This window comes from Rhinatrema bivittatum, chromosome 9 (assembly GCF_901001135.1).
Source record: "Rhinatrema bivittatum chromosome 9, aRhiBiv1.1, whole genome shotgun sequence".
Taxonomy (NCBI): Eukaryota; Metazoa; Chordata; class Amphibia; order Gymnophiona; family Rhinatrematidae; genus Rhinatrema; species Rhinatrema bivittatum.
Window position 1 is genome coordinate 217,084,139 of NC_042623.1, and position 11,568 is coordinate 217,095,706.

Genomic DNA, 11,568 nt, shown 5'->3' on the forward strand with positions numbered 1-11,568 from the left:
GAGTAATCAGTTTAAAGCCAAGGTCCTGTGTGAATCTTGCTGGACGGTGCACCTAAGAGGTTTAGATTCACGTTCCCAGCAGAGGCTGGGTCCTGAGTGATTCTTGGTGATAGTTTAGATTCACGTTCTCAGAAGAGGAGGCTGAGTCCTGTGTGACTCGTGAATTCAACAAAGGTTTTAACGCTGCAGCAATTGTTGTTTTTCTTGTGGGTACCCAGGGTTAAAATACTGCAGAAAAGATTGCAGTGATATTTTTCTTGTACTTATTGTGTGGTTTGCTATTAGCGTGTATATATTTTTTGTGTCTATTTTGCATTTGTTACTGTATCCAGTTACTAGTGCGTAGGAAACGTAGGCAGGATTCCGTTATGGCAGACCGGGTTTCGGATGACCAAATAGGACAATCTAGTACGCTACATACCTTATATGTTGATAGTGCTGATGCATGCACGGCTGTCCAATATGTTATTAATTTCTTTCCATTCGTTAAAGATTTGATAGATATGATTAATGAGAAATGGCTGAAATATTCATTGAAAGACTCCTTTCTCTCTCCATTACTTAACTTTCTAAACGTTAGAATAAAAGAGGGACAGTCTGAATAAACACTTACATGTGTGGAATCTGTTCTCTGTTACTGGAGATCTTTACCATGCAGATGGGGAAATAAAAGCACGAAATAATATTATTACTGAGATTAAAAGTGACCATACCAGGAGGTCAGACAATAATTGGGGAACCTCCTCCATATGTGACTACATGTGTTGTATTCAAAAAGCCAGCTGTGGAGAAACAATCCGATATAGATGCATATGCTTAGAATTGTTTTTGATGCTTTAGAACTGTAAGAACTGTACCTTTTAATACTGAGGACTGTTTACTTTAGTGCTTAGAACTGTATATGCTTAGAATTATATAATATATAATATATATATTATGGGGTACTTAACACTGTCTACCTTTAATACTTAGAATTAGTAGGATAGTATTTCAGTTTACTCTTACCGTATTCTCACCTACCTCACTCCTAACCTACCTCACTCCTAAGGCTCTATTTAAAAAGCAAGCAAAACAGCCATCCGAGCCTGTTACTCCTGTGGATGTTAAAATCCCAGGATGAAAAAAAAAACGAAAAAAAAAACCTCCCTACTCTGTGCTGTAGATATTGTAACGAAGCTACAAGGTCCCAGTAATTAAAGGTTCAGGGTTCTCCGGTGAGAACTTGGAGCCTCACTGTGCACTGATGTGTGGCGCAGGATTTTTCCGTTGATCGCTATGGGAAATGAAGTATGTGTATTGTACATAAAGCTATATTTTCATAATTGTATATCACTTATCTTGTATCATAGTATGTGTGTTTAGTACTGTGTGAAGTCTGCCTCAGAAAGAACAGAAGACGGGCAGAAAAGAATTTGAAGGGGCAGAGGAGAAAGCCCTAGCAGTAATTCCCATCTGGGAAGCTGTAACGTACTCACTGCTGGTCAATGAGTGGGGTGTAATACGGAGTTATGTGAACATTGTGATAGGAAACTGGGCATAAGACCCCACATGAGGATAGATATAATTGTTTTGATTTGTTATTCCCTTCCCCCAACGAGTTCCTATAGTTGCAGGGAAAGAGCTAGCATGCATCGTCCGGCGGGGATAGATATTTCTTACTAGACATAGGAAGGCTGACTTAAGGGTTAAGGAGTTGCAGTAGCAACTAGCCGCGGCCCGAGGAGAACTAGAGATATTAAGGCGGCAATGTCAGTTGCAGCTTTATAAAGATAATGGGGATATATAACCAGTGGTGGCAGAGAGTGCAGCGAGCTGTAGAAAATGAAAGCAAATTAGTATAGTGACTTCCTGGATATCCCGGGATGGGAGAATAAATCATATAAAATGCTATAGGACTACTGAAAATCAATGGTGAAAGTTTTATATGAGCCTTTCATTTGTGTCTGTGTTCCTTGTTCTTTTACTGTGAAGGGCTGATTTGTTTATACTGGGAACGTCTGGCCTGTGTTCAGAATTGTTTTTGTAATTTGCAGAAAGCAGCATAGTGCATAATAAAAATCTATCGGTATAGAATAAGTATTTCTGTGTGTACTTAACTGTGACAACAGAAGGTGGCGTTAGTTAGGACGCTTAATTAGATTCGAAGCAGCAACTGAGTAGTATGTGGGAAGAATCCATGGCATTCTAATGCCTTAGCAGACGAATTCATATGGTAATATAGAAAATAAGATTTTAGGTATATCCATGCCACAATGCTCATAAACATGAGCACAGTTTTGATATGACTATTGTTAAGATTGGCCAAAACCTGGAGTAAACAAATATTTTGTCCTGCCCATTTGGCAAAAGATATACAATGCTATGAGCAGTGTAAGACTGATTTAAGTGAGATTTAGAATCCTTTGGGAGCAAGATAAAACCAAATCCTCCTCTGATTAATATAAACACCACTGCGAACAGAGGAGCACATGATCCAGAAGAGGGGGAAGTGACAAACCGCCATTGCATACATCTGTAACAGGATGTTGAAGGGAGGCTTATATTTAGTTAGAAGTTTTGTGGCACTTGTTATTGAGAAAAGGACATACAGGTAAAATTAGCTAAAAGATTTTACTGAAGCAAGGAGAGACTAAACTTCTTTTCTTTCTCCCATCTATCCCACATGACTAAACTTGAAGGAATGTAAACAATTTTGGTTTCCGTGAGTAAGGCAATTAGATTCTTTTAGTTAGAAGATAATCAAAGTAGTCATTTTAACTTTAACGGTGCTGCTCAGTTCCTTGTAGCTAGTCATGTAATACTTTGTAAATGTGATTTCAAAGATTACTATTATTCTCTCTTTGTATGTGAGATTGTTCTTTTACAGATTTACAAGAATAAACGCTGCCGTACAGGAAGCTGAGGAATTTCCTCTCTCCTAGATTTTGGTTTGTGTTTCTTTGAACAGATCTGTTTTAAAATTCTGATTTTTGCTTAATTTTGGATCCAAAGATTTTTTGTTTTTTACTTTTAAAAGGCCTACGTTTTGAACCTTAATGTTAGATAATCGTCTTCTGTCTGTGGTTCTCTGTCTTTATATGTTCTGTTTGTGTGTCATTGTGTGTAGATGTAGACAGAGTTTACTGACTAGAAAAGTGCACTGAATACACAATAGCTTCTGACATCATGTAAATGAAGCAGTCACTGCTAAGGTTTTATGGACAAAATGTTCTAATAATATTTTAGAGTATATTATGCTAAGGGGACTTTTAGATTACTTATCAGTACAGTTTACCCAAGGGAACGGAATGTATTTGTCTTTCCTACTACGAAAACATGGAGCTGTCTCCAGCCCAAGGCCTGGCGTACCAAGATCACGGTACTTTTCTATCATTACTTTCGGTAAGGGGTCAAGTGCTGCTGTTAGTACTTCTCCACTCCGAGAAGAGGGGCCTTTCCCCGTAGACACTGTCAGGAAAATGTTTATCATAAAAAAGCTGAGCAGGCTTGAGGGGGGGGGGGGGGGTCCTAGCCAGTGCGACAACCCCATAAGCTTTTCCTTGCAAATGCCAATTGCTTTTATTATGCTTCGCAAAAGTACAGGTGTTGTTTTTTCCTTTCCTCCGCACTGAGGGCAGAGATATCATTGTAGCTCAGATTTTCTGCTAACTGACTTTATGCTCCAAGGTTAAAAACTAAAATTTATATTATTCCACAGTGGCTCCGAAGGCGAAGAAGAAAGCTGTCCCTGCTAAGACCGAGGCCAAGTTAGAGTGCCTTGTAGCTTAACAGAAATATGAAATAATTTGACTGTAATCATCTTGTTGTATGCCAGATTTTGTTTCCAGGTCGACAGCCTTCCTGCCATGAAAGACGTGAAACTGATATCATTGAGTTTTCCAGATTTTTCCAGGTTATTTCTTTTAAACAGAATTCTGATTTTTGTTTTACCCTGGCCAATTCAAGCATTTTCCAGTTTTTATTTTTGGTCTGACCTTACTTTTTGGTTTGATTTTTGAGCTCACAATATGTGTTAAGTGTTCTTTTGTCTTTTGTGCAATGAATAGATGTGTGACAGTTTGAATGACAGGATGTCTCAACACCTGAGTTGTTTTTGTCTGAATATTGTGTTAATTTATAGAAAAGTGGGAAACAAAGAAGGGATTAGATATTAAGTAGCTGTTTCTTTGACTTATGATAAAATTATATTGGATATCCATATGAATAGTGTATATAGGGATTATTGCATACGAGAATTTATTGATGTTTATTATAGAAGTTTCTTGTTTACTTAATATTGATTTTATTCATTTTCTATCAGGTATTAATCCATACACACAAACATCTGAATTAGTGCTGGGAGTGCAGCAGCTGTACTCGAGGACAGCTTCCAGAGTGCTGTGCTGCAAGACATATACACTTCATTTGTCATTGACCCCATAACTTGAAGTCTTCCCAACCTTTGCCACAGAAGATACCTTGAATTTTATGGACTGAAGTGCTCAGAATTTCCTTGTTCCATGGGAGTGGCCTTACTTAGACAATGTTTTTAAGTAATATGTATATCTCTTTGAAATGTAATAACTGATAACTATGACGAAATATGATTATGATACACTCGGTAATACCTAGTCACATTGTTACTTGCAATCGTTACTATTTTGATTCTCACGTTCATGATACTGAATTGATGCAGTTTTATTGCTCTGTAGTTGCTCTTCTCTGTGTTAATGATTCAGATTTTTATAAGAAAGACCTAGACTAGATTTTTGAAACAGTAATTTTTGTTGTTTTCTTTTTTGGCACCACCAGGGGGTGGGGGGACTATGTACTACACCTGAGTTTAACTGTTCCAGATACCTAAAGATAATGAGATTAGCAGGCTGCATGCTGCCAGTGGGAGATGCTGTTGAGCAAGGACCTAAGACCATACTTCATCGAGGGGTGGAAAGGCACCCAGATCACTATGCAGGCTATACTGGGCGCAGTAGGCCTGATGCTGGATCATCCATGAAAGGTGGCCTATATATCTATCCTGATGAGCTGGGTGTCCCCCAGAAGTCAGAGAGGCCAACCACATACAACAGGAAGAATGGAGATCGCAATGGATGACAGAAGATTCAAGATACTGAGACCAATCACTGTGGACACTCCTGGCAGGCCACAGGCACGCCTTGCTACTGTTTTAAATTGGGCAGATCTCTGTGTCAGTTAAACTCCAGGGCCATGCAGTTTAGATGGGGTTTAGGTATTGATAAGGATATTCTGACCCATTACTCAGAAGGAGCTTTTTCTTGCCTATCTTGTTTTTCTGTTTGCTAGTCCTGAGAGGACCAGCGTTTCATGCATGTTCAAGTACATATTGTTTTGACCTATGTACATATAGATTAGCACACTGCCTCTCATTACTTACAGCACATGTTATTTGTAGCTGAACATCTTCATTCCTTAAGTCACAAATTCTTTGATGACCGCTATGGTAAATTGACTCCTACACCCTATCATACTTGTCATTTGTAATTGTCTTCTGTGTTGACCCATTATGTTTACCAATTAAGTTGACCACCCTCCTACTATAGCCTCTTCCACTACTGTGGAGTGCAGGACCTGATTATTCAGAGTTGGGATGTTAGGGAAACGGCAGCATCAGCTGCAGCACTGAAATTTGGCCTGGGAAAAGACGACCTAACCCATCATTGGTGGGATATTCTCACTGAAAAAAATCACCCTCAGCTGCAAATATGTAAAGTGGCTTACCCATCCATTACTGATAACTCTATTCAGTAGCATTGCATTAAACTTGTGGGATTGTGATTTGACTTGTAAAATGTAGAAACGACCAGAATCTGTAAGGGCAAATATGATAGCCTATAGCAATATGAATCTGAGTACTGCTCGCATGATACATACCACGACTCAGGCTGGAGATAGAAGGGCTGAGGAAAGTGAGAGTAGTTAAAAGGGAGGTGTTAAGGAAAGCAGACTGAGAAGAACGGCCCTCGTCTCTCTGCTAGACCCCTGTGTGAAGACCGGAATACCAATGTGAACCGGAGGCCTCTCCGGTTCAAGGGAGGATTGTTGATTATACCACCCTGGTTCAATCCCCGGCCCTTTCCACCATTGCCGAACATACTGCTGGTATGGAAAAATACCAGCAGGCCCCAGAACACAAACCTGGGACCTTGAAGGCCAGATGCCAAAGAAGAAAGCTATAAAACTGTTTTTGCAGGAATTCACAGACACCAGAGACACAACAGGATGGGGCAGGAGATATCGCAGAGGGTACGCAAATAGTCTGTGGGAAAGAATGCAGGGGGGAGAAAGATAAGGGGAGACAAATAATAGCTGCCTGTAGGCAGACAGCATAACAATATAGTGGTGTGAAGCATGCAAGCAGAAATCAGATAATTAGCTGACTTTGGATTTTTAACCTATATAAGCAAAGCTGGTATGTAGTAGGGCTGGCGAGGATTTTGTATCTGTTGCAGAGCCCAGCGCTGAGCTCTTTATTATGTAAGTATATATTTGCTATATTTGCTTCCTGTGTACTTTTTGCTTCCTGAGTATTGATCTGTTTTGTGTATGAATGGCATATGATTTCCAATAAAGAAAATTAATTAAGAGTAGAATCAGAGTTGTTCTTATAAACTATTTTACCTCTGAGGTGGACTTTTAAACATGACGTAACTAGCGACAAATCCATGCCCACGCCAGACGATTTTGTATTACCCATGTCGAAAGTGGACTCCCCCAGACAACACGTCTCCACAGAGGAAGTGGTCACACTTAACCTGTTCGAGGTGTCTCCTGAGAGCCAACAACCTGAGGCATCTGCAGCCCTGGAAGTGTCAATAACACAACTTAAGGCATATGTCGCCATGGAACCATTTCTAGCATCAGAACCATTTCTGCTACAGGCTGCTGCTCCACCGGCACAGGAAATATCACAGGACTTGGAACAGGCATTATTCAGAATAGACAGCCTAAGCGAGCGGTTTATGAATGGAATCACCTCTCGACAGGATCAACACAATGCTCCAGGAAATGAGGTTGATCCGAGCTGACATCAATGGTGCACTGGCTTCCCATGTGATTTTGATGAAGGAAATGATGACAGACTTGATCGGTGCCATTAGAGATGTCGCCTCAGCTTTTCGTTCCATTAAACATTAAATTTTAAATAAAAATGTTTTTTTGGCATAAACTAATGTTTCTTTTTTATGTGTCATGCTTCTCCCGACAACACACAAAAGTTTCATGCAATAAGTATTCTAAATAAACTGATGAAATCAAACTCGTACAATTTTTAAATTCCAAAAAATAGATATATTTTTCAACTATTTACAAATTTTTTTTTTGGGTAAAAATAAAATAATTTTTTTGTGAGGGCATGGGGAAGGAAAGGGGAGGGACCGTACCATGGGGGAGGATCATCATCATTGACGTTGATTAGACGATGCCCATCCTACAGAAGCCCATGCCATGACGAGCAGGGACTGAGCTCCTGCTATTGTGCGCAGGAGCTCAATTATCTCCCGCTGGGCAAGGTGCAGGTCATGCAGGATGGTCACCGCCTACACTGCCATTCCCTCTTGGACCTCCAGGCTGCAGATCAACTGTGCCAGGAGGACCAGCACAGCATCCAGGTGCCCCTCAAGGGCTGAGGGCCCTTCCCTGGCTGCTGCGCCGGCCTCTGGCCATCGACCCACCCCTGGAAGCCCAGGAGAGACAGGGTTTACAACATCAATGGCGATATCCTCCTCGTCTCCCATGGCAGGTGGGGCAGGAGAGAGGGGGGGTGGCAAAATAACGGGGGGGGGGGGGCTCAATAATGGGGAGGGGCTCAATAAGAGGGGGGCTCAATAATGGGGAGGGGCTGAATAACTGGTGGGGGGGCCATAATGTCGGGTGGCGGTACATCGTCCCCTTCCTCTGCCGATGTGTCTGAAAAGAGAAAAAGTAAAAGCGTTACTGCTGTCGCGCATGCACACATCCAGAACGGTAGGAAGGAGAACTTATCGACATTTTAAACAGGACCCTAACCTCAAGCATTACAGTGAGCATGACATTTAACAATGCTAATGTGTGATCGGGGTGCCACATGGGATTAAACATCCACATACTTTTACTATGCTGATGCTATTAAAAGCTAATCTTGCTGTTCTGGAGGAGCTGATTCTGTGGTCAATGACCCCTCCGTGGTGCTCTCTGAAAACAAAAATAGCTAAAGTGTCACAGATGCGCATGCAAGATCCAGAATGGCACAAATGTTACATTTCTTATTGACATTACTAAAGAAGACCTTACCGCTTGCATGGCAACCATGACAATTGCTAACAGCACATACCTTCCTTGGCTCTGCGGTGGGCCCGCAGGGCCCGCAGATACTCGGGCTCCTCCCACCTGATGCGCCTTGCCCGCTTTTTCAATGCCTCAACCTGGCGGGAATACAACAGAAATAGGAAACACAAGTTGATATAAAACTTTTACTTTGCTTTTGAGGCAAAAAACAATTCAAACCAAACAAGTCAAGTGTCAATTTTTCTTTTCTCACCCACAGCAATACAAAACAATCCCAAAATAATAAATGTTATTTAACTTGGATTTTTCCCTGCGAGCTAGAAGTATAAGCTGTGTCATTCTTATAAGCAACATAGACCAGAACTTTGCCAACCACACATAGGCCAATGAACTTACCTCCCTCGGGTATGAAGCCTGGGCGTTGTATCGGGCCCTAAGCGCCCGCCAGGCCTTGTCAGCCCGGTCCTGGTCCCGTGGGCACCCAGGGCTGAAGTAGAGGTTGTGCTCGTTGGCCACTATCATGGTGGCCAGGAGCCGGATGTCACCATCACTGAAGTTGGGAAGCCTCCCACGCGGCATCCTGCCCTTGCTGTAAAGCATAAACAAAATGGCCGTCCGGCCGTGCCGTTCCAAGTGCAAGCATCCTGCCACCTGCTTCCGGCGTCTGTACAGGTGATGGACCCGCGGAGCTGCAGGGACACCTAATTGTGGACGCCGGAAGAAGGCCTGGCACGGCGTCCTTCACCCAGCGTCCATACAGGCGTCCATGTCTGCGATGGACCCGCAGAGCTGCAGGGACGCCTAATTGTGTACGCCGGAAGAAGGACTGGCGCGGCATCCTTCACCCGGCGTCCATACAGGCAATGGACCCAAGGAGCCGCAGGGACGCTGAAATAACTTAAGTTAAGAAGCTATAATAAAAGGAAAGGAATATATTTATTGAGGATTATATGGGAACACAATTCAAGAACTCTAAATTATGCAATGGAAAACATAGAGAAGACAAGGGAAAATTCAAACTCTTTTATTTGACTCACAATTATTTGTTATTTTAAATCGACTTTTCTGCATGGTGGGAAATGGTTTGATGGATGGATCAGCTTGCTGGGAAATGGTTAGATGGATGGATCACAGCTCCTGAAAGAAACACAAGATTTAACATACTGTACAGGCATTAAAAGTATTATATCTCTAATTTTGCACAGCTATGAGCAACAATAAAAGTGCCATATCAGTATGGAGAAATGAATGAATAACAGATAAGAACTTACAGGAGAAATACGTTTCGATGATCCTTCGTCGGACATCATTCTCCCGTGCAGTGTTGTCCACTAGGGATGTGCAGACAAAAAGTTTATGTTCATAAGTCCATAAGTCGAAAAGGGGGGTCAATTTCGGTCAATATGGACATATGGAGAATTCCATAAGTTGAGTCTATGTCCATACATGCACCGGTTCCCTAAATAAAAATTTAAACCCCTCACCCTCCTTAATCCCCCCCCAAGACTTATCAAAATTCCCTGGTGGTCCAGCGGGGAGTCAGGAAGCCATTCCTCTATTCCTTTGCGAGGAGCACGTGACGTCCGCGTCACGTCGGAGTGATGCGGCCGTCACGTGGTCCACCGCGGTTCCGCTCCCGGACCCCTCGTTGGACACAAACGGAACTTTTGGCCAGCTTGGGGAGGTCAGGAGGCCCCCCCAAGCTGGCCAAAAGTTCCGTTTGTTTCCAACGAGGGGTCCAGGAGCGGAACCAGCTTGGGGGGGTCAGGAGCACGTGACGGCCGCGTCACGAGTGACGCAGCCGTCACATGGTCCACCGTCACGTGGTCCACTGTCACGTGGTCCACCGTCACGTGGTCCAATAAGTTGGAAATCCGATCGTTTTCGCCTCATCACTTTTTTAAGTTAAAAAAAAAAAAAAAGTAGCGTTTTACATATAAGTTCAAAACGAATGCACACCCCTATTGTCCACCTCAGCAGCCGGTTCCACAGGTGGATCTGGCGGCAAGTCTTCTGCTACCTCTGCATCCACACCAAATCGCTGACAAATGTTGTGTAGCATGCAGCAGGCAATAATGATGTTCGCCACCTTTTCTGCACTGTACTGCAGGACTCCCCCAAAGTGATCCAGACATTGGAATTATCCTTTCAGAACTCCAAAAGTATGCTCGATAACTTTTCTGGTGCTGCCATGAGCCTCATTGTAGCGTTTTTCTGCGGCAGTGCGTGGAGACTGGAGTGGAGTTAGCAACCAGGGATTACAGCCATAGCCGCCATCACCTATAGGGGGAATAATCAGGAATGTATCAAAAACAACATCACATATATAAATGAACACATATTGTATACCGGACATACCAGTTATAGAATCCCAGGCTGTAGTCGATGTCACTTACCAAGAAGCCAGCCTTCACCATACTTCCCCTCTGGGAAATGAGTGCCCATAGATGAATGTGCCAGCTTTCACCATACTTCCCCTCTGGGAATGAGTGCCCATAGATGAATGTGCCAGAATGTAGGCATCATGGCAGCTCCCAGGATACTTTGCTACAACATTTAGAATCCGAAGGTGTGCATCACAAACCACTTGAACATTCGAATGGAAGTGCTTGCGATTCCGGAAGGAACTCTCTTCCTCCGACCTGGGGGTAAATGCAATATGGGTGCAGTCTATAGCACCCAACACGTTCGGCATCCCTGCAATACTCATGAACCCACTGTGGATCTGTTGCAGCTCTACTGGATTGGTAGGATATATGATGTACTTCCTCATGCACTTCATCATGGCCTTCAAGACCTGTGCCAAATGCCGTGAGAAGGAGGCCTGTGTCATACCCACAATGACACTCATGGGGGTTTGAAAACGTCTGGTACCAAAAGAATTTAAGGCACCAAGAAGTTTCGTCAACCCTGGCACAGCATGGTGGCGATTGGCCAGGGGATCAAGGTCGTAGCGCAGATCTTCATAGAGGAACAGGATTGCCAGTGAGCTCAGCCGGTAGGTTCGGACTACATCTCGCTCCGACATGCCAAAGATAGTTGTCCGTGGGCAAATGATATGTCCAGGTCTGCCGATGGCCCTTCCTGGTCTACCGATGTCCCTGTCCTGTGCTCGGACGACTCTGTCCCTGTCCTGTGCACGGACGACTCTGTCCCTCTGTGCCTGCATGAAAAGCATAACCTAATACATCTTGATTATTCACTTCATTTAAGAAATAGAAGTGGAGCCTCACGGACGCCTAATTGTAGATGCTGGAGGAAGGCCTAGCACGGTGTCCTTCTCCCAGC